At 51.7% G+C, this 19,779-nt stretch overlaps 1 protein-coding gene across 3 annotated transcripts in view; it reads right to left on the bottom strand.

Moving 5' to 3' along the window:
- Positions 1-16,488, bottom strand: part of KANK3 (KN motif and ankyrin repeat domains 3) — a 55,373-nt gene extending 38,885 nt beyond the window's left edge. For 2 of the 3 annotated variants that reach the window (XM_048831138.2, XM_048831135.2), the window contains exon 1: positions 16,413-16,473. The gene's annotated coding sequence lies outside the window, so the exon portion shown is untranslated. Of the gene's footprint in view, positions 1-16,412 lie in introns of all 3 variants that reach the window. The other variant, XM_048831137.2, reaches the window with a different exon arrangement.
- Positions 16,489-19,779: the final 3,291 nt, after the last annotated feature.

A 19,779-nucleotide genomic window follows, 5' to 3' on the forward strand; every position in this document is an offset into this window, starting at 1 on the left:
GTGGCTGGAGCATATCACAATCCAGCTTTGCGCAGCTTGGTGGATGGTTCTTCAGGGACCACTACTGGCCAGCACGCATTAGAGCAGCTCCCAGGTTGCTCTAACTTGTGCTGGGGCCAAGCAGAGAAACTCGCAGCAGTAACTATCTCCCTAAGGGGCTACCCCATCCCCTGAGGCTCCAAGCAGAGCATGACCCTGTATTTTTTACTGGTTGTCTTCATCTGGTGTTCCCATGCTCCCTGCCCTCCAAAGGGCACGTCTGTCTGTCTCTCCAGGCATTTTTACTGCACTCCTCGGCATGGTGAGCGAGTGCTTCTGTTAGTAACCTGGCCACATACGGGCCTTTAGAGAAACACCTGCTTTAAACCTCTTTGGGGTGATTTTCAAAAGCATCTTAGGTATTTAGGAGCACAAATGCCATCAAAGGCCAAAGGGATTTAGGAGCACAGTTTCCTTAGGTGCTTTTGAAAGTTTCCCTCTTTCTACAGTCTAAAAGCATCAGAGCATGCTGGGAAATCACTAACATCCTTCTACTTAGATCTTAACACTTCTTCCTCCAGCAGACTCCAGGGCAGGCTAACCCTCCCGTGGGGTTTCACACACAGAATAAATCAGACCAGAGGAAAAGGGACAGTGACAGACCAACAGCTATGTAGCCATCTCTTGCATCACAATTAATTACCCTGCTTCCTGAGAGAAGGGAAACAGTGGAGCAGCTCCCATCCGCTGGGAAACCTGGCTCTATCCTGTGCGGGGAGCATGCCAGGAAAAACCTTCCGCACTCCATCCCAGACTTCCTGAGCTTCAGCCTTCAAACAAACTGTCTGGGAGACAATCCAGGGCTCAGCCACTCTGCCTTTGAAAATATCCCAGCTGCCCTGTCCTCCCTCCCGCCCTCCAGCCAGAACTTGCATCCATGTCATCTGCCAGCCATGGAGAGTGGACTTCTCCTAGAGTCCAGTCCCATCTCACAGCACTTACAGTCACGGGCAAGGAGTCCTGGCACGTCAGAGACTGCACTGCACATGAAGCTGCCAGGAGGACTCCTAGCAGTCTGTTCTTCTTGGAGCCAAGCTCCAGATGAGCAAGGTACCCTAGCCCCCCCTGCATCACTCTGCTGCTGTGACCCAGTCCCTCCCTGCCCCTGTTGCATGGCGACATTCCCAAAGGAGATTCTGGTCAGCCCCTGTGCAGAGGTGCGCGGGGGAGGTGGATTCCTGGTCCCCTCTCCTAGCTACCCAGGTAGTTGCTAGCAGAAATCGGGTGCTAGACTGGCAGAATTGCTGTAGCCTCAAGGTGCCACAGACACGGTGAGGGCAGCCTTGTTGTGTTTACTCCAGCTGGTGTAAACTGATACCACTGTTATGTGTCGATCAACCCTGGGGAGAAGTTAAATTGACTGGAAGATCATGGCCTGTGTCACAGATCCACAGGATTGGGGCTACGACCCCAGCTTTGGAACAGTCTCTAGGAGGAACCCTTCAGTGTGGCAGACCCCCAGGGGCGTCACTCTTCCTCCAGAGTGAGCCACGCCACCCCCTCCTGAGACTGGACCTGTGGGACTTCAGCCCTCCTGCGTCACCCCCTGAGCTCTGTTCAGCGAGTCCAGCTGAGACCGGGTGAGATGTGTGCACTCTGCAGGCATTACTGCACCTCACCAAGCATTCGCAGTGACACACACACAGCGCTGTCAAAACAGTCGGGATTTTTCATTACCTGGAAGGCTGCACGGTGAGTCCTTAGCTTAGCAGAGAAGTGAAGGTCCAAACAGAGACCATCCCGGTCAGCCCAGAGCCCAGCCAAGCTGCAGTGAACCCCACTGTTCAAACTCTGTCTGTCTGTCTATCAGTTGAGAGCCCTGACTACTTCCAGCAGCCAGCTCTGATGCCCCCACCTCAGCCCTCCCAGTCCTTTGTTCTCAAGCTTCCCTGATGAGAGGTGGGGAGATCCCCCTCCCCCATGATTGCTTGGTGTCAGTGTCCTGGTGACTGGCTTTGTCATTGTCTTCAGAGATTTTCCACTGATATGGGGTTGGCCTCAGCCAGTCTTTTTCCAATGACCCATCCAGGCTCAGAGAAGTTGGGATATATAAGGAATATATATATACCTATGTCATACCTATGTCTCTTAGCCTGCCCCGAGAACAAGCAGTTCTGTCCCACCCACTGGATAACAGTACAGCATATAGGGGAAACTGAGGCACGCATAGGATTCATGAAAATGTTACAGAAAATTCCCAAGACCTCAGAACCAGGATCACTCATCTGACTTCTTTTGAAAATCAGAACCACGTTTGCTCTTTCCAGTCTCCTGGTAGCTCCGTGGTATTCCATGACTTTTCAGTCGTCAGTGGTACAGTACCACATTTCTTAGCGCATTCCCTCATTGTTCTGGGATACACATCTTCTGGATCAGACAATCAAGATGGATTTGAATGAGTTATCATTCTCTGGATGTTCTGTGCTTTCTCTCTCTCTTACCAGGTCCTCATTACTTACCTCGTTGGCCAAACGTCTCTCCAATATTTCTCTTGCTGAAGAGCAGTTCAGCATCTCAGCCACTTTCATAGACAATAAAGCGAGAAGAGACCATTGTGATTATCTGGTCTGACCTCCTGCATAACCTGGACCAGAGAACGTCCCCCAGATAAGACCCTTTTGAACTACCCCAGTGGTTTCCAACCTTTTTTCATTTGCGGACCCCTACAAATTTTCGAATGGAGGTGTGACCCCTTTGGAAATCTTAGACTTTGGGCTTGGCTACACTTGCGAGTTACAGTGCAATAAAGGAGCCCCGGGCACCCTAGCTCACGACCCGTTCACACTGGCAAGGCACGTGGAGCGCTCTGACTCCATGGCTACAGCGCTGCTGGTCTCCACCTGGCGGGTGGAATAACGTTTGCTGCGCCCCCGCTGGAACGCTGTGGCGCCAGTGTGAACGAGGTGTTGCATTACTGCGCCCTGATCAGCCTCCGGAAACATCCCATAATCCCCTTAAGTCAAGTCAAGCCACTCTTATCATTCTTTGGAATCGGCTGTAGGAACGCGGAAATGCCCGTTGAAAGCTCTGTTTCTGACAGCCAGCTGCTTATCTGCTCCGGGACAAAGCAACCATTACTGTGGAATGCTGCATGAGAGAGAGAGAGGCAGGGTGGAGGGTCTGCTGCTGTCTGAACTTACAAGACAGCATGCTGACATGCTCTCAGCCCCCCAAAAACCCACTCTCTCTCCCCCCACATACACACAACACACTCCCTGTCACACTCCACCCCCCCATTTGAAAAGCACGTTGCAGCCACTTGCATGCTGGGATAGCTGCCCATAATGCACTGCTCCCAATGCCACTGCAAGTGCCGCAACTGTGGCCACGCCAGTGCGCTTGAAGCTGTCAGCGTGCTCTACGAAGGCTGGTTTAGCTCAAAGTGCTCTACATCTGCAAGTGTAGCGATGCCCTTAGCTTCTGGCCCCCCAGAGGTCCATGGACCACAGGCTGAAAACCACTGAACTAAAGCATATTTTTTAGGCCTCACACTGGTTACTATTCTTGGTTAGGTCACTAAGGGCTTGTCTATAGTAGAAAAGTTGCAAAGGTTAAACTACATCTTTTAAAACTAATCTAGTTAAACCAGTGCATGCTCCTCATGTAGATGCCCTTGGACAGGTTTAACCCTTTCTTAAATTGCTTTGGCTTGCATGGGTAAATTACTGAATGAAGCTAAACCAATTGAACTGAGGGTTTAGCTGGTTTAAGCCTGTTTGCATTAGGGGTTTTCACCAGTTGATTAGATCTATTTAAAATGGAGATAGTGAGAATGGTCTTAGTGGCTGCTAATGTGCTAGGAAGCGAGGTATATCTAATCATAAAACCTTGCTCTTTTCATCAGAGAATCTCAAAGCAATTTACAAACAAGTCAGTTTGTAACAGATGGGGAAACTGAGGCACACAGTGGTGAAGTCACTTGCCCAGTGTCATTTAGCAGGTCATTTAGAGTGGCAAAGCTGCAAACAGAATTTCAGGTCTCGCAAGTCTCAATCAGTGATCTACCCACTGGGCAGCATCACCTCCCCATAGTTCTGGGGGATACAGGAAGGCCAAATCACACCTGGAGTTGCAGCTAGCAAGAGATGTTAAGAGTAACAAGAAGGGTTTCTTCAGGTATGTTAGCAACAAGAAGAAAGACAAGGAAAATGTAGGCCCCTTACTGAATGACGGAGGCAACCTAGTGACACAGGATGTGGAAAAAGCTAATGTACTCAATGCTTTTTTTGCCTCTGTCTTCACGAACAAGGTCAGCTCCCAAACTACTGCACTGGGCAGCACAGCATGGGGAGGAGGTGACCAGCCCTCTATGGAGAAAGAAGTGGTTCGGGACTATTTAGAAAAGCTGGACAAGCACAAGTCCATGGGGCCGGATGCGCTGCATCCGAGAGTGCTAAAGGAATTGGCGGCTGTGATTGCAGAGCCATTGGCCATTATCTTTGAAAACTCCTGACGATCGGGGGAAGTCCCGGACGACTTGAAAAAGGCTAACGTAGTGCCCATCTTTAAAAAAGGGAAGGAGGAGGATCCTGGGAACTACAGACCAGTCAGCCTCACCTCAGTCCCTGGAAAAATCATGGAGCAGGTCCTCAAGGACTCAATCCTGAAGCACTTACACGAGAGGAAAGTGATCAGGAACAGTCAGCATGGATTCACCAAGGGCAAGTCATGCTTGACTAATCTAATTGCCTTCTATGACGAGATAACTGGCTCTGTGGTTGAGGGGAAAGCAGTGGATGTGTTGTTCCTTGACTTTAGCAAAGCTTTTGACACAGTCTCCCACAATATTCTTGCCAGCAAGTTAAAGAAGTATGGGCAGGATGAATGGATGAGAAGATGGGTAGAAAGTTGGCTAGATTGTCGGGCTCAGCGGGTAGTGATCAATGGCTCCATGTCTAGTTGACAGCCAGTATCAAGTGGAGTGCCCCAAGGGTCAGTCCTGGGGCCGGTTTTGTTCAATATCTTCATAAATGATCTGGAGGATGGTGTGGATTGCACTCTTAGCAAATTTGCGGATGATACTAAACTAGGAGGAGTGGTAGATACGCTGGAGGGCAGGGATAGGATACAGAGGGACCTAGACAAATTGGAGGATTGGGCCAAAAGAAATCTGATGAGGTTCAACAAGGACAAGTGCAGAGTCCTGCACTTAGGACGGAAGAATCCAATGCACCGCTACAGACTAGGGACCGAATGGCTAGGCAGCAGTTCTGCGGAAAAGGACCTAGGGGTGACAGTGGACGAGAAGCTGGATATGAGTCAACAGTGTGCCCTTGTTGCCAAGAAGGCCAATGGCATTTTGGGATGTATATGTCGGGGCATTGCCAGCAGATCGAGGGAGGTGATCGTTCCCCTCTATTCGACATTGGTGAGGCCTCATCTGGAGTACTGTGTCCAGTTTTGGGCCCCACACTACAGGAAGGATGTGGAAAAATTGGAAAGAGTCCAGAGGAGGGCAACAAAAATGATTAGGGGACTGGAACACATGACTTATGAAGAGAGGCTGAGGGAACTGGGATTGTTTAGCCTGCAGAAGAGAAGAATGAGGGGGGATTTGATAGCTGCTTTCAACTACCTGAAAGGGGGTTCCAAAGAGGATGGCTCTAGACTGTTCTCAATGGTATCAGATGACAGAACGAGGAGTAATGGTCTCAAGTTGCAGTGGGGGAGGTTTAGATTGGATATTAGGAAAAACTTTTTCACTAAGAGGGTGGTGAAACACTGGAATGCGTTACCTAGGGAGGTGGTAGAATCTCCTTCCTTAGAGGTTTTTAAGGTCAGGCTTGACAAAGCCCTGGCTGGGATGATTTAACTGGGAATTGGTCCTGCTTCGAGCAGGGGGTTGGACTAGATGACCTTCTGGGGTCCCTTCCAACCCTTATATTCTATGATTCTATGAACTGGGATTGTTTAGTCTGCAGAAGAGAAGAACGAGGAGGGATTTGATAGCTGCTTTCAACTACGTGAAAGGGGGTTCCAAAGAGGATGGATCTAGACTGTTCTCAGTCATAACTGATGACAGAACAAGGAGTAATGGTCTCAAGTTGCAGTGGGGGAAGTTTAGGTTGGATATTAGGAAAAACTTTTTCACTAGGAGAGTAGTGAAACACTGGAATGTGTTACCTAGGGAGGTGGTGGAATCTCCTTCCCTAGAAGTTTTTAAGGTCAGGCTTTACAAAGCCCTGGCTGGGATGATTTGGGGACTGGTCCTGCTTTGAGCAAGGGGTTGGACTAGATGACCTCCTGAGGTCCCTTCCAACCCTGATAGTCTATTATTCTATGATCTGCAATAGCCATATCACACTGTAGAGGCAGCAGTGTTAACCCAGGCCCACCGTTCTTTAGTTTGCTCCTTTCTTTGACTGGATGACACATTCAGGAACAATCCAGAGTAAGAGTGCACAGAGCTGAAACCAAAGGGGGCCAGATGTCACTGAGGCAGGATCCTAGCCCCTCTACCAGCCATTTCAGCAGGTGGGCACGGTACCTGGGGCAGAGACCCCCATCCTCTCCAGTCCTGAATCCAATCAAGCCTGTCTGCAAAGAGTGATTCCTCCCCAGGGAGAGCAGTGATCCATGTGTCAGACACGTGGCATCGGCTGCCCCAGTGAAACATTAACCAGCACGGCCAAGAAAATGGAACCAGGACAGTAGCTCTGGCGAAGTCCCTCTCCACCGCGCAGCTGCCTTTTCTGAGGAGGGGTGACCGCGCCCAGCCCGGCACCTCCCCTTATTATCCTCGAGCTCTGTTTCAGTAGCAGCCAGTCCCCACTGCATGGTACAATCCCTGCCCCAGTGACCAGTCTAGTTTACACAGCAGGATGGGCAGCAGAGCCAGTGAGTGCACCAGTCAAGCCCAAGGCCAATGGCAGAGCCAGGATTAGAACCCATGTCTCCTGAGTGCCAGCCCAGTGACTCATTCTTTGTGTAACTCAGGTGGCTCAGTCCCTCACTCCCACTGGGGAACACAACTGACTTCAGCAGAGTTACTCCCCATTTAGCCCTGCAGAAGCAAGAGGAGAACCAGGGCCCTGCTGAGAGGCCTCGCCGGGTCACTCCTTAGCACAGAGGTCGCTGCATGCTCACCAGCGCCTCTCACCATCACAATAGACTGGAAGGGGATGCCACCGAACCGTGCCTCAATCGGCATGGGGGGATATAAGGGGTTCGCTCATTTCAGAGACTTCCTTCTCACCTGGGAGGAGTTCTAGGCTACGCTTTCCAAGGCTTAGCATCCAGGTCTTCAGGTGCCTACACAAGAGATGAGAATTTGAAAATCTGGCCCTTCATCTTTCAGCGCACACACACTGGCCCTTCCCACCACCCCTGCTGCATCTGAACAAACACCCCTGGTTTGGAAGAGTTTCCTGGCCTTAGCTCTCAGCACGTCTCCTCTCTAGAAATCACCACGAATGCTGGGCAGGTCTGTTCTCCAGTTTCCTGCTGCTCCGGGGTTTCTCACACAACAGCACTAAGTCACCTCCAAGCCCTTCTTTGGCACTTCCCATGGACCCTGCTAGAGAGGAAGCTGTGCTGTTATTTTTAAATGCAGGGGTGGAAACGGAGCCCCCGGCTCCCCCAGACACAAGCACGTGCTTTGCTCGGCTCTTTCTCCTCATTTCGGATGTTTAGATGGGGAACGACAGGGCTCATCAGCTGCCCAAGCAGTCACTAGCTCTGGGACTGTGCTGCCCTTCTCTGGCCTTTGTGGGGACAGTTCATGGACCTCCCCCTGATTTTCCAGTCCGTCCCCCCATGAGTTCAAAGGGCTGGACTGTTCTTGAGCAGTTGGCCTTGGCTATAAAAATGAAAACACTCTGTGGCCGTCTGTGCAAAGCTCAGGAAGCAGGGCCAGCTCCATACGGCATCGCTGCAAACCCTCCTGGGCCAGGCAGCGGAGAATTCAATGCAGCCCAGCTCCCATAAACACATCCACTGTGAGTCACATTCCCAAACCACGTACAATGTCAGGAAATGTCCAGGGAGCCAAGACTGGGGAATGTGCAAGTGGAACAGAGCCTGGACACAGACTCTGCATTTCTCGCCTGGTAAGCAGCAGGTGTGTGGAGGAATCTGGGGGCTCCTGGGGCCTGATTCCAAGTCAGTCGAGTGACACTGGCACAAAGCACTGTGGACAGACCCGGCCCGGTTCTCTGTCTTTATTTCTCTGAATGTTCCTTGCTGTGTTTTTAATGGCCACAAGTGAGGTCCCAAATCCTTTGCAGCACACTGCACCTAAGTTATGCAGCAGGCTCCCACTTTTATATGGCACCCCCCCCGGATTTGTACAGCCTCACAGAAACCTTCCGCAGCTGTGGCAGGAACAGAGAACTCTCCTCCTCAGCCCATGGCAGGTCTGCAGCTGGAGAGGTCCTGTGTCCAGCTGAGGGGACAGGGGAGGAGCCCTTGCCCAAGGGACAGAAATAAATGTGGAGCCATGCTCTAGGAGACCTTGCAGGCCCTTTGCCCATGTGCAGACCTTCTAAGGGGAAAGGAGGAGAGCGTCCCAGGAGAAGAGCACAGGGTGGAGAGGAGGGAGTCAGAGGAGGCGAGAGCATTTGTGGGAATTGACAGGGCAGCGAGCGGCTTTACTGCAGACACTTGAAGATAAGGAGAATCTTGTGGCCACATGCACAGCTGCAGAATCAAGCTACATGTGGAAGGCACTGACCTCAATGAGACCTTCTCCTCCACTCCAGCTCCCTCAGCATCTGCCTTGCCTGGTCTCTTGCTCGCTGCCCTGACACAGTCTTATCCTCAAGGATCCCAAAGCACTTAGAACGTCACCTGATTGCCTGTTACCGTACATGAAGGACTGAGCCCACCCTGAAATGCAGCCATGTTGCTATCCAAGATGGAGCTGGCTCCCAAGTTGGGGTTGCAAGGAAAAGACTGGCCATTACTCATAACTATGTGTGGTGAGATGCACCGGGCCCATCCAGGGGATGGCAGTAAAAGCCTTAACTCCTGGAGCAGAACGAAGACCTAACCAGGATCATTCATAGAAACTGTGTGAACTGACACCCTGCCTGCCTCCTGCCCTACTGGTTTGTATTGGTTTCTTGCCAGGTCCAAACCTTGGCTGCACAAAGCCACCCATTGTCCTTTTTTGACTAAGATCAGGTAGGCGCCAGGCTGAAGGAAGCTGTTCTCAGAGTCTCTGTTCAAAACCCTGACTGAGAAGATTTACTGTTGTCAGCTGAGGGCCAAGGCCCTGGAACATTGGCCCCACCACACCTTCTGTCTAGCAGAAACAGACTGCAGTGCTGCCAACTCTCACAATTTTATCACGAGTGCCGTGATATTGGGGCAAAGCCCCAGCTCCTGGAGCCAGGTGAATACAGGCAAAGCTCAGCTTATATTTATGAAAAACATTTCTAGCCCTCCTGGCTGTGGAGTAAAGTTGGACATGTGACCCTAGACAGTGCAACCTAAAAGCTCAGAAAGCTAAAAAGAAAAAAAATCTTTAAAAATCTCATGATGTCAAAGCCACTCTCATATTTGAGGGCCTGACTCCTGGTTCTTGAACATTTGGGATCAGCCATACTGGGACTGGTTCCATTCGACTCTGCTGGGTAGTCTCTAGTTGGACTATAAACACACCGGGGCAGGTGCTCTCTCTCACTGTGTGTGTACAGGGCTTAGCACAAGAAGGTCCTTGAGTTCAGCTGGAATCTCGAGACTCCAGCATAGTGCAAATAAATAATACATAATAGTGACCGTGCCCTTGGCTGGGCTGCTGGGTCCGTGGTTGATGGCTTTTTGCCTTCTCTTTCAGCCTCTCATCCTTCTCCTTCTGCCTGCTTGTCCATCGTTTCTCTCTCTAGGTTTCCAAGCATCCCTCTCCCTCCTTCAGTAAGTGAGACAGAATCACTGTGGCTGCCTGCAAGCATGCATACACCAAGGCTGCAAGCTAAGCTGCACCCAGGCAGCCTAGGGAGTAGAATGCAGGGTTCTCTGCTCTCCATCACGTGCCACAGGACAATCTCCACTAGCACCTAGATCTCACTGTGCATTAAACACATGCAGACAGGAGACACCAGCTGAGAGCAGCATGAGAGCCTGTATGTATCCTCTTGGTAAGCTAGCCCAGTGTATGTCCAAGCCCAGCAGGGGTCAATGGTATGTACGTGTGCACACACACACACACACACACACACACACACACACACACACACTTTGCTCTTGCTACATAACAACCAGATAACAACTCTGATCGCATCACACCATTCAGGATTCCATCAAACAACACCACAGTTGCATTAAAGAACCCACAGTTCAGATAGCCAGTGGAACGTAAGTCCAAACAGAAGGTTCGTGAGCCAGCACAAAGCGTTTGAAGGGGGGGGCCTCACACCAGCTGCAGGATTAAACTGAAATCACTTCTGCGAAGGAGGGCCAGGAGTGCGGTAGGGAGAGCTGAAACACCCCGTATTTCAGCAGAGAGTCCTGCAGGGCCACGGCTCTGTCACCAGCCATCCCAAGGCTCAGTGGCAGAATCCTTAAACGGCAGGAAGGCTCCGAGCTCATGGGCCCACCGGAAAGAGGCTGCCATGGCAGGGGGACAGCACAGACCTCGTACAGAATGTCCAGTGGGATGGGAGCTGTAGATCCCAGCTTAGCACAGGGCTGGGCAAGTGGGATGAAGAGAACTGTAGGTACCAGCTTGACACAGGACCAGGTGAGATAAAGCCGTGCTAGGGCTGGTGAGTGGGAGGGAAAGGTGAAGGCACGAGCTCAGTGTTATACTCCTGGTCCAGGGATGGGTTTAAAACTGAGCAGCACTCAGTCCTGCTCAACAGGATCAGCAGGCATCCTTGGTCCAAGGCTGTCCCACTCCAATGGGACAGGAGCCATGCCAGGGGCTCTGTCTGAGGGATGGAGTGGCAGGTTCTCTGGCAGGTGGGAGAAGAGGAGGCGGTCTCATGTTTCAGCACATTGTGATAGATGGAAACTTAACTCTGAATAATCTGGCTTTCCAGGCTGCAGCAGGTCTGGGTGGGCTCCGTGTGTTTTGGGGGGAGTCTGGAGTGTGTTGTCAGATGGGGTGTGGGGTTATATGGCTTTTGTAAAAGCTTCAAATTCCTTTAAGCCACTTTCCAGAGAGGTCACTCTGATGTTTGCTCCCCCCAGCAGCAGCACAGTCTGCTCCTGGGAACCTGGGAATGCTTCTCTAGGTGATTTCGAGTGGGATAAGTGACCGAGAAGTGGGCTCCAGCTGATCCTCGCTCTCTGCCAAATCATTGAGGTCATCAAGAGCGTGAGGGGGACAGTGCCCAGAGCAGCCCCAGGCTGATTTATCTTTGCAAAGCACATTTCCCCTTGAGCTGGGTCATGGAGATAAGCTCTGAAGATCCAGCACTGAGGCTGTTCCAGAGTTAACCACTGAGCAAGCAGGCTGCTTCCTCTCCAGTGAGCGGGCAGAAATCCTCACCAAGAGCTGCCAGCGCAAGGCTGGGAGTGCCAGGCCCCAGCCAGGTGAGCCAGCCCCGTACTATCCTCTGTGAATCTTGGAGAGGAATGGTCCTTTTGACTCTCCCAGGATACCACATCCTCCACACAAGACAGTTGTTTCCTCCCTCGTGTTCTCCTGCCATCATCTTCCCCTTCCATTGGCTGTAAACATGCATCCCGCTGGACCTCTTACAGTGCACTCTGCGAATCAAGCCACTCTCCAGAAGCTCTCTGACTCGTGTCTGCACAGTTCCATGGTTAGGCTCCCCAAAGCAGTGGCCACTCTTGGAAACACTGGGCCCAAGTGTGTAAAGGTCGTTTACGCCGGCAATTAGTTGGGGCTTAAAAGTGCACTCCCCAGACCTGGAGGCCCATGATGTAATCTGGAAACGTCCTGTGTGTCCCTCACCATAGAATTCATCGTACTCCACTGGAGAGCAGTAACCATGCTGAGTGTGCAGCAGAGAGGTCCTTCCGTCATGCCCAGACCTCTGACCCGAACGCCTCCCTGAGCAATTGCCTTGTCAGCTGTGGTAGCACTGGACCTGGTGCTGAAGTTACAGGCTCATTTGTCAGTAGTTTCTTGTTCCATCTTAGAGGCTGGTTCCACACATGGCCTTCTCCATGCACCTCACTTCTCACCTCTTCTCCAGGACCCACCAGTGAGCCTGACACACCACATACCAGTCTGCAGGGGAATGCTCCCTGCTTTGTCTGACTGACAGCAGGAAGGTAAGAGTGGTCTCAGAGGCCCACATGTCGTCTCCAAGACAACCCAGGGATATACATCCCAGGCATGTTTGTTAAGGTTCTCAACTATTCCAAAGTGCATTCAGGAGCCAGAGCCACATTGGAAGGGGTGTAGCTGGTCTGACTCACTGAAGTCAGGACTGGAGGGAAGGAGGCAAGCTTGAATACCCTCAGTCATCTAATTCCAGGGTGAAATAATGATTTATGGAGTTCTCATCGTCACAATCTAACCCTCTTCCTTCTGCAGGACAGTGGGCCTGTCTACACTAATGCAAAAAAGGCTCTGCTGCAAAGGGATGGTTGGACCATCCTGAGCTTGTGACACCTGGGCCAGATCTTCAGCTGGTGTAAGTGGCATGCTGATTTACACCTGCTTGGATCTGGCCCAACATTTCTAGTTATTTAGTTTTATGTATGCACATGGTCCAGTAAAACGGGACATCCATCCATCCCCCTCTCTGCAGGCTCCTGTCAATTCCTGGAATCTACATATAACGAAACAGACAATGGCTTGAACCTGAATCAATCCAACAGCAAAAGCACAGTGAGCATCTCCCACCGACGGGAGACAAATGAACAGGCTTGCAGCAGGTGACCCAGGCTACGTGAGATCAGTGGGAGAGTCAGGAGTAAAGTGTCTGTAGATGAAATGGTTACATTTTACAAAGAGTAAACGCACACTGTCAGCCGGGATGACTCGTGATTTACATTACCTGAGTCAGAATGTGCGCACACAATCTGTGAAAACCTGCACGTTTGTATATGTGTGGGCTGGGCACATGTATGTGTATTTGTATTCATCTGAGAATGCCTCGGTTCAGCAGGGCACGTGTCTAAAGGTGTGCTTGCAGTTATCACTACGTGGGTTCACATATACGTTTGCACGTGCACACACTTCCTTTGAACGCATGCAGGTACGTTTGCATACCCAAGCTGGGTTGACACATGTGGGTGTTTCTGTCTCCAGGCACATGTAGTGTCTGTATGCCTGTATACACAGTATAAACTCTAAACTGCCAGCCATGTTTTCATTTTCCTTTTTCTTTCCCTTGGGGATGAACGTTCATCAGACTTTACAACTGTGTTTAATACCCAATAATTTAACTCTACCACCAGGAACAACTGTACAAGTTCAAACAGGTTCCTAGGCTGCAGCTTTCCAGCAAGCAGGTTTTCATCAGACACTAGAAAGAGTGTGCCAGCAAACCCCACAGCCACGCATTGCCAGCAGCCCTGAATGGCCCTGCTGCTAAATTATACTTCATACAACCAGGCTTGAGTCAGAACTCACTAACCCTGGGGAGAATCAGGAGCAGCCTCGTTGAGAACAATGGAGTCCAACCTGTGTCAAATGGGGGCAAGGGGTTCAGAATCAGGCCCAGTGGTTATGAATTGATACTGTGGTTGGCCTAGGATTCTTATGAAAGGGTGGGGCAAATTAACTGCTGTTTCACAGTCCGAGACAACATGTTTGTGCTTCAGCAATAAACCTACTGCAGGCAACAATAAAAGCCCTTGTTCTCTCTTCCTATTACTGAGCACATTCCCAAAGCTCTGGGAGGACCTTAGCTAACCTCTCCTGCCTTTGTGAGAGAATCTCTCCTTTGCTATGATGTGCACCCTCCCCACCTGTATCCTCATTAGGCACGAAGGGCTTAGCCCAATGAACTGTGCAGCCACCGACATGGGCCACACCACTGCAATATCTGAGACCTCGTGTAGGGAACCTCACAGGTACCTCTCATGCAGCCGTCCGTACAATGCCTTGAGAACTCCAGTGCTGTGTGCGTTCTGACTAAGAACGGTGTCGATGGCAGGTGTATGCACTTATGGCAGCTGGCGTGTCTCCAGGGAGAGCAATTATCCTGGGAAAGTGAATCTGAGGTGGTTCAGTGGGACCCTTCATGGCGTGACGAGGTAATCAACAGGATTGGAGCTTTAGTACAGGGGAAATGGCGGCCTGTCCACCCTGCAGAATTCAGGTTCAGCCATAACAGCTGAGGCCATTCAGCCCATAACAACTCTCTCCTCTGTAGAGGATAAAATCAATACAGAAAAGCAGAGCAATTTGGTTGCAACCCAGATACCTTGTGGGATCTAAAAGGGTTCACTCTCAAAGTGGGTCTGGCCTGTTCCATTCCTCTGCCTCTTGGAATCTACATACGTTTCCTTAAACACAGCGGCCAGATTTACAGTGTAAATCAGCATTGCTCCTTTAGCTTCAATAGAGCAACAGTGAGTTACACCATTGGAGGATATGGCCCCACAAGTCTAACCTAACAAGCCTTGCATTTGGGTTCAGTATGGGAAGATCTCCCCCTTCCTGGGGTGGGTATTTCCAGTGGACATTCCCTTACACTAGAGCCGTGTCATTATAGTCTTTTTAAATGGTCTTCCAGAAAACTGGAGAAGAACAGATTCTTACCCTCACCGTCTTTCCACTTTGTTCCTTTTATTACTGCTTAATAACAGTGGACACAAAATCATCAGCCTTTGCAAATAATCCATTTTTCTGGTATCGTTTGCATCAGACAGACAAGAAAGGACAGAGCAGCAGAAGGTTCAGACTGTAGCTGCAGGAACCTAGGCAGTTATGGGAAGCTGGGGATCAAGTCGCTCCTTGCCAAATTCCCACACTTATACATTCATAGATCCTAAGCCCTGAAGAGATGACTGATCATCTAGCCTGGCTGCGTGTATAGCGCAGGCCACAGAACTTCCCCGAAATAATTCCTAATACCGAGCTTTTCGAATAACGTCCAGTCTTGATCTAAAAACGGTCAGTGATGGAGAATCCACCACAACCCCTGGCAAATTGTTCCAGTGGTTAAGTACTCTCCCCATTAAAAATGTACAGTTTATTTCCACTTTGACTTTGTCTAGCTTCAACTTGCAGCCATTGGATCACTTTCCACCTTTCTCTGCAAAACCACTCAGAGCTGCCAAACCCCAGAGTGAGCTCCAACTGACAGGGTCCTTCTGGCAAGATTCCAATAGGCATCTAACAGAGCCACTGGCCCAGGGCAGGGAGGGCATTTCTATATGAACCATAGATAAATATGGTGCCTAAGATAGTATTTCATTGACATCCGTACTTCATGTATGGAGTGGCTAATCTGGACACAGCGAGGCACTTCTGTACAAGGTACCGTAGGAACGTCAGTCACGTGAAACCTGGACAGAACCTATCTGCCTGTCTTTCCTCCTCCCTGCCTTTCAAAAGTGCCCACCGCTGTGGTGTGAAGGCCCCATGGACATAAACGAGCTACCCTATGAACTGGGTGTGAGACAGGATCTCATCTCTGCCCCGCTCCACACAGCCATGGCCAGGGATGGGAGCTCCCCATGAGCAGAGCTGACTGCTCTTTGGGGACTACCCCCGGTCTGTGGCTAGCATTACCGAGCCATTCAAAGCAAAGGCAAGGAAGGAGGAACATAGGCGCTGGAATTAGGGGTGTGGGGGGATGCCGCAGCATCCCCTGGCTTGAAGCCATTTCCATTATATACAGAGTTTAGTTTGGTTCAATGGCTCTCAGCACCCCACTATAAAAATTGTTCCAGCGCCCCTGAGGAGAAACCTCCAGCCCTGGGCTCCTCTCAGGAGCTGGGGTTTGGGGATGGAGCCAGGAGTCTGCTCCAGCGCCCCGGCCGCAGCGCTCACCAAAGCAGCCCCCGGGAAAGCCCCTTGGCGGCTTCTAAGCTAGTCAGGGAGGCTCCAAGCGGGGGCCATTGAGCGGGCAGCCCGGAGCCCCCGATGTCTGAGCGCGGAGCCAGGGGACAGGCTCCCAGCCCCCCGGGGCCCGTCCACACCTCAGACACGGACCCACGTGGGGCTCCGCCAGGGGCCGGCTGGGAGCGGAGCCCAGCGGCTCCAGAGCGGCCAGCGCCGCTCGCCCCGGGCAGCGCCTCGGGGCGCCTGGCCCTGCTCAGCCTCAGGACCGGTCCCCGAAGTCAGGCACCGGCGGGTCCCCGGCCCCCGCTGCACCTGTGCAAGCAGGGCTGGGCTCGGCGCGGGGCTCGCCGGCTGCCAGAGCCGCGCCCGCCTCGCCTCGCCTCGCCTCGCCGCGCCCAGCAGCCCGGGGCCCCGGCCTGCCCGCTCCCCGCGAACCCCGCGCCGCGAGCTGCCCCGAGCCCCGGCTCTCCGCGCCGCCCAGAAAATCCCTCCTGACCTGCCGCCGCCGCCGCCCGTCCGGCCCGGCGCGCCCCGCGCAGCGCCCCGCGACACTGGCTGCGGCTCGGCCGGCCCCGCCGCTCCCCTCCGCTCACATCTGGCCAATTGCGCGCCAGGGGTGGGACCGCCCGGGGGCGCCGCCTGCCAGGAAAGCGCCGGGCCGGGCGCGGAGCCGGGGTCCGAGCGGCGCTGGGGGAGGGCGCTGGGCATTGCCCCGCAGCCGGCTCCGCCGCACCCGCGGGGCAAAGCCGCCGCGACCCCTGCAAAGCTGGGGAGCCGCGCAAGCTACCGCGGAGCTCGCCCACGGCGCTGCCTGGCTGCAGCCTCCCCGCCGCCCGGCTTGTCAGCGGGGGATTAGGTCTTTGTTTGCATTACAGCAGCGCCCAGCGGGGGGCCGGGGCCCGCCTGTGCTAGGCGCTGTACGAACCAGGCTGGCCTTGCCCAGACAGCCAGCGATGGACCTCTGGAGTGTCAGCTCTGGGCGCAGGGACTTTGCAGCGCCTGTTCATTGTTATTTGCATTAGGGTGACACCTAGGGGACCCCAAGTGAGATCAGGCCCCCATTGCTCCAGGTGCTGCAGGGACACAGCAGGCTGCAGGACACACCACAGTGATTCTTCCTAAGGCCTTGTCTACAGTTAAAAGTGGTGCCAGCATGGCTATGGAGGGGATTTCCACCCCACCCCATATAATTGTGCTGGCAAAAGCCCAAGTGTAGCTTCATGAGACAGCTCATGGTGGTCCAGAGACATATACACGGAGCACATGACGGAACCCCGCCAGTACCAGGTCGAGTAATCGAGACCGGCAGTCAGGGAAAATAACCCACTTCCTTCCTTCCCTGACAAACCAAGGGACGCACCCCACCCACGTCCTTATTCACTCCACCAACACCGACTTGGACTCTAAATACATTCAATGGGTGGCATACCTGAGATCACTTATCCACTGACGTTTTAAAACTCCCACACCCCAATCTGGGTCTATGCTGGTTATGTACTATGAATGTGTCTTGTGAACCTTGTAACGGACTCTTGTAATCCCTCATAACCCAAGCCTGACCCCAGATGTACAGTACCTTCCTTCTTAACTTGTGTAAATTTGATTTTAAACATTAACTTTAATAAAAATTTTAAATATGAATGTAAGAACGGCCATACTGGGTCAGACCAATGGTCCATCTAATCCAGTATCCTGTCTCTGGAAGAGGCCAGTACCAGATTCAGGAGGAGTGCACAGAACAGGGAAACTGGAGTGATCCCCCTCTGTTTTACCTTCCCAGCTTCTGGCAGTCAAGGGTTTAGGGTTGCCCAGACCATGGGATTGAGTCCTGGTTCATTGATGGACTGGTCCTCCATGAACTTACCTAGTTCTCTTTTGAACCCAGTTGTACTTTTGGCCCCCTTTCATCCCTATTTAAAGATGTTCTTTTAATGGAAAGTGCCCATTCTCATCAGTGCTGGAGTTTCACTCTTGGGTCTTGTGCTTCCAGGGTGATACATGGTAGCAGGGTTTGATTAAAGTATAGACTATTAGCCCATGCCTATGATTCTAGCTCCTGGAGTCACACAATGTGCTGGAAGTGGCCCACCTTGATTATCATACACATTGTAGGGAGAGTGATCACTTTAGATAAGCTATTACCAGCGGGAGAGTGGGGTGGGAGGAGAGAAAACCTTTTGAAGTGGTAAACACCCATTTTTTCATGGTCTGTGTGTATAAAACATCCTCACTGCATTTTCCACTTTATGCATCCAATGAAGTGGGCTGTAGCTCATGAAAGCTATAACTTGTAGAGCAATACAGCGGTGCACAGACAATCCAGGAAGTTTTTGGAAAGCGTAGGGGACAATTTCCTGGCGCAAGTGCTAGAGGAGCCAACTGGGGGGGCGCTTTTCTTGACCTGCTGCTCACAAACCGGGTAGAATTAGTGGGGGAAGCAAAAGTGGATGGGAATCTGGGAGGCAGTGACCATGAGTTGGTTGAGTTCAGGATCCTGACACAGGGAAGAAAGGTAAGCAGCACGATACGGACCCTGGACTTCAGGAAAGCAGACTTCGACTCCCTCAGGGAACGGATGGCCAGGATCCCCTGGGGGACTAACTTGAAGGGGAAAGGAGTCCAGGAGAGCTGGCTGTATTTCAAGGAATCCCTGTTGAGGTTACAGGGACAAACCATCCCAATGAGTCGAAAGAATAGTAAATATGGCAGGCGACCAGCTTGGCTTAATGGTGAAATCTTAGCGGATCTTAAACATAAAAAAGAAGCTTACAAGAAGTGGAAGGTTGGACATATGACCAGGGAAGAGTATAAAAATATTGCTCGGGCATGTAGGAATGTTATCAGGAGGGCCAAATCGCACCTGGAGCTGCAGCTAGTGAGAGATGTTAAGAGTAACAAGAAGGGTTTCTTCAGGTATGTTGGCAACAAGAAGAAAGCCAAGGAATGTGTGGGCCCCTTACTGAATGAGGGAGGCAAACTAGTGACAGAGGATTTGGAAAAAGCTAATGTACTCAACGCTTTTTTTGCCTCTGCTTTCACTAACAAGGTCAGCTCCCAGACTGCTACGCTGGGCATCACAAAATGGGGAAGAGATGGACAGCCCTCTGTGGAGATAGAGGTGGTTAGGGACTATTTAGAAAAGCTGGACGTGCACAAGTCCATGGGGCCGGACGAGTTGCATCCGAGAGTGCTGAAGGAACTGGCGGCTGTGATTGCAGAGCCATTGGCCATTATCTTTGAAAACTCGTGGCGAACCGGGGAAGTCCTGGATGACTGGAAAAAGGCTAATGTAGTGCCAATCTTTAAAAAAGGGAAGAAGGAGGATCCTGGGAACTACAGGCCAGTCAGCCTCACTTCAGTCCCTGGAAAAATCATGGAGCAGGTCCTCAAAGAATCAATCCTGAAGCACTTGCATGAGAGGAAAGTGATCAGGAACAGCCAGCATGGATTCACCGAGGGAAGGTCATGCCTGACTAATCTAATCACCTTCTATGATGAGATTACTGGTTCTGTGGATGAAGGGAAAGCAGTGGATGTATTGTTTCTTGACTTTAGCAAAGCTTTTGACACGGTCTCCCACAGTATTCTTGTCAGCAAGTTAAGGAAGTATGGGCTGGATGAATGCACTACAAGGTGGGTAGAAAGCTGGCTAGATTGTCGGGCTCAACGGGTAGTTATCAATGGCTCCATGTCTAGTTGGCAGCCGGTATCAAGTGGAGTGCCCCAAGGGTCGGTCCTGGGGCCGGTTTTGTTCAATATCTTCATAAATGATCTGGAGGATGGTGTGGATTGCACTCTCAGCAAATTTGCGGATGATACTAAACTGGGAGGAGTGGTAGATACGCTGGAGGGGAGGGATAGGA

The sequence above is a fragment of the Caretta caretta genome, chromosome 25, assembly GCF_965140235.1.
Source record: "Caretta caretta isolate rCarCar2 chromosome 25, rCarCar1.hap1, whole genome shotgun sequence".
NCBI lineage: Eukaryota > Metazoa > Chordata > Testudines > Cheloniidae > Caretta > Caretta caretta.